This window comes from Colius striatus, chromosome 3, assembly GCF_028858725.1.
Source record: "Colius striatus isolate bColStr4 chromosome 3, bColStr4.1.hap1, whole genome shotgun sequence".
NCBI lineage: Eukaryota > Metazoa > Chordata > Aves > Coliiformes > Coliidae > Colius > Colius striatus.
In genome coordinates, this window is record NC_084761.1 from 60,106,485 (window position 1) to 60,110,873 (window position 4,389).

Genomic DNA, 4,389 nt, shown 5'->3' on the forward strand with positions numbered 1-4,389 from the left:
GAGGGACCCCGTGGGTTGCTCCCTGCTGCCCTTGCTAGCTGAGGTACTGTTGAGCGGAGGCTGTGTCCTTTTGTGCTGCAAGGGTTTGCATTCCCTCATGCTCTCTATCGGTGTTTCCTTGCTGGAGTGCTCGGCAGAATATTTGATATCATTGGAAGCTTTTGCTTCTGAGCTCACCGTGCATTTCAGCTCTGCATAGCTGGCCAGGAATGATATATGTGGGGAAGAGAGCATTAAAAGGCCCTTGGATGTGGTTTGCTAAAAGCTTATTTACCATATGAATGGTAAAAAACTCCTCAAAATGTGTGCATTGTGCCGGGCCATGCACGGCTTCCAGGCATATTTTATCGATTAAAAAAAAAACCCCAATCTTTCCTGCCTGTTGAATTTATGGCTGAGATAGCCAGATTACTAGAAACACTTACGTGTTTAATCTTTTCATGTTTTGAGCAGGAGAAGGTAAGGCAAGAGAGTTACCCAAGGAAAAGGCAGTGGAATTGCTTTTTATTTCATGGAGATTGTAAATTCTGTTATGGAAAATGTAATAAAGAAGCAACTGAAACAAGAAGAGTGGCTGTGTGAAATGGCAAAATTTCCATTGGGTGAAAACAAATCCTAACTTTATGTACATTTCCCCGGAGAGATGTAATGTGAATGCTTACAGCTGTTTTTAGTTTCTTATTCCCTGATTAGGTTTAAATTAAAGGAAGGATGTCATATTGAATTATGAAAAATTACTTATTTTAGGTATTTTGGTTTATATATACTATCTATCACATCTCCCTGTGGTGTTTGCAAGGTTGTATTGAACATGTGTATGCAAATGATACTGAAAGTAAACAGTTCTGACAGAAAAACGTATACAACTCTCACATCTCTCTCCCCACTACCTTCACCAGGGGAGGAAAACTACCCCACCATACCTAACCTTCCACTTGCTACTTGAGGAAGAGGGGCTGTGTCTTGGGGACACTCTGCTCCAGGGGCTCCTGCTCAGGGATTGGCAGCACAGGGTGTCTCCACTGACTTGGATCAGAGGGAACGAGCAACCCCAGACAGATGGCGTGTCCAAGCCCGAGTGATACCTGGAGTGAGTTGAGCTGGAGGGAAAGGGAGGGAGAAATGCCATGGGTGGCATTATGCCATTTCAAAATGCAGAACCTTAACATGAGCATTCAGCAAGCATCCAGGTGATCCAGTAGTCCGGAGGTTTGAAATTCACACTCTAGGGAGATTTATATCTGTCTTCCAAAGGGAAGGGCTTGCTTTGCTGGAGAAGACAGTATTGGATGATTTACCTAAGCAGTCATAGCTATGCAGCAGAGCTCAAGCTGGGTGTAAGTTTGGTTCTGCCACAGATGAAAAGATTAGAAAAGCTCGGTTTGAATACTTGGCATTCTTACAGATTTGCAAATCACTTTTAAAGTATTCCATAGGATGCTTCTACTGCTGAGTACTTTTCTTGCAATTTGATGTCTCTATAGGGGTCACAAGACATAAGTGATTTGTTAGTAAATACATATATATGTAGTAATACAAATATATGTAGTAAATACATATATTTTTTAAAATAAAGCAGGAAAAAAAGAATAAAATTAGTGAATTGGTCAGAATAAAAGCTGATTTGGGCAAGGAAGATTACACGGCTGTGCCCTTTAGTATACCTACATACTATTTGGGGCTGGGAGCAAAGGGAATGAGATCTTTCAGGAGTTTTGTGACTGGTAGTAATCTCTGTTCTGCACAACTGAACAGCCTTCTAATACAGCCTCTGCAGCACAAGTTGCGGTGACATAGAAATGCAAACAAGATGCTGCCTCGCTGCATCTTATATCATGGAAATCGTGCCCCTCTTAGACGTGCAAAGAACTGAACATCCCATCTACATCTTTGTGCTCCTATAATCATCTCTCCTTCTCCACGAGAGGTTGTTTATACCATGCTATGCTTTCAGTTGGAGGATGAGAAGTGTGCTACTGACCTGCAAGGTAATTGCATCAAAAAGAAAAGAAGATACTCTGAGAAGCGTGGCCTTTGAAGCTACACAGGCAAGGGAAAAAGAGGGTGGAGATGGTAGAACTGAGAGCAGCAGCTTTGAGGTGAGCCTCCAGACATCCCGAGAAGCATAATTTTCAGATGAACTTGCCTTTGTCCCCACTAGGCTCCCCAAAATGCTCTGTCTCCTCCAGTCACCAACAGCAGTAATCCTTCTTCATGTGACGATGAGGTATTTGGGCCAGGTGTGCTGGAGGGGAAGGGTAGATGGGCTCTGGAAATGGAAACAGCATCAAAATCTGGTACCACAGCACTCTCTGGGGCATCCTGGCAGCTAAGGTCTCCCTCCATGTCTTGGGGTGCCCCAGGGATGGGGAAGCCATGGAGCAGGATGTGGAGCAAGAGAGCTGATGGCTGCCACTGCTTTTAAGGAAGAGAAAAATAATAATTTTTACTTTATATGGTAGAGCTGATCATTTGGTTATAATTTAGTACTATCTTATTAAGAGTAATGCTCCTGTCCTACTAATCCATCTAGAATAGAAAGATGTAAAACCTGCTTCACATGCTTCGAAATGTCTGATCTGATGACCGTTTCAGTGGCTATCAGCACAGCTGACGGTTTCCATCGAACAGTATGATAACGATGCCACATTGCCAGTTTGCGAGTCAAAGCATGTAACACTACTTCTAATGTTTGTCAGCCAGGTCTCTGTTTAGGTTTGATCTGTGACACAAGGCATGCAGAAATAAACCTATGCTGCCTCTGCAAGGGTTGCCTACAGCTTCCAGGTCCTTATCCTCTAAGATCTGAATATATCTTGTTATATAAGTTACCTTGCCTTACCAATGCCTTAGTCATCAGCTCTGCCCTTTCTGCTAGTCTATAAATTCTCAGGGATGTTAAGAGTCCCCAGGAACAGCTTTGGATGGTAGTAATAGTAACAATATTCTCTTCATCCTAAGGATTCAAAAGGGCAGTGTCCATCATTCTTGGAGAAACAGTGATCCAGGACTGATGCTTGCCTAGAAATTTTCAGAGATGTATGTTCATCCTACTCCATCACTGCATGTACTCTGTATGACAGTGGAGATATTTCCAAATATTTCTATATCCATTTCCCCTCTCTAACATGGAGGCAAGAGAGGCATCTGCTTTTCCAAATACACCATAAATTTAAATGCCTTACTGTTTTGAAACACTTTAATGCAATATGAACAGGAGCCATAAAAGTACCTCATACCAAGAGAGTCTTTTATTACATATGTTTTGGAAAAAAGCCCCTGCAGAACAGGCAATGGATACTTCATCAATTTTTTTTTCCTTCCTTTTTACATCAGCTATGAGTTATATAAACTTTAAATTTTAATTCATTGATGCTTTTTTTTCCCATTTCTTCCATTCTATATGTGTATTTATGACTTATTGCATCTTCTGTGTCTCCTTTCAGCCAGAATACTTTTTCCTATCAATCTGTGGCGTTTTTGTGAGAAAATAAAATATCCTTGAACAATACCACTTTTTAGCCAGTCGTTCCACTAATTTATTTCAGCCTTCGAAAACTGACTCTTTTCACATTCCTAATGTATATATTGCGACTAGTGTCATGTTTTGTCTGCACACAGCAAATGCAACTGGATTAAAGTCACTGATACCAAAGCAACTCCTAATTTTAAGATCAATGAGTAGGTCTCTGGCCTTTCTCATTCTCAGACCCTATGAAAAATAGGGCAATAGGCAAGAATGGTTAAAATGTACAGGTAGTTGCCTTACACATTATAAAAAAAGATCTGAAAAGTTTTTCTATGCTTTGGAGAGATGGAATTTTCTCCTGCATGTTCTTGACTGAGGCAGTGACCAAGAAGGACATTTCTCCTGCCTGTAGTTCCCTGCAGTCCCTGGTCTCAAAAAAAGAGAAAACAGAAACAAATTTTCCAGTATCAACTACTCAATTACACCCTTGCCATCAGGCGAGGTGTTCCATGAAGTGGGTTGGTGTGTTTTGGACATGTTACTGAGTGATGCATTTAATCAAGAACACCTCACAGTCACAAAACTTGCTTTCATTTTCGTTTTTAATCTCTTTCTTTTTCTTTTTCTTTTTCTTTTTCTTTTTCTTTTTCTTTTTCTTTTTCTTTTTCTTTTTCTTTTTCTTTTTCTTTTTTTTTCTTTTTCTTTTTCTTTTTCTTTTTCTCCTTTGTCTCTCTCTCTCCCTTTCTTTCCTTAATAACTGAATCTATTGACAAGTAAATCCCCCTGCTTCAGTTACTTTAATATGTTTTCATACCATGTTTGCTCCACTTTATTTCTCGGCTTTGTTATTTCCACTCCCCAGTAAAATCTATCACCTTTGAGTGAGTTATTTGCTTTTCTGGACTGCAGCAAATGCCACC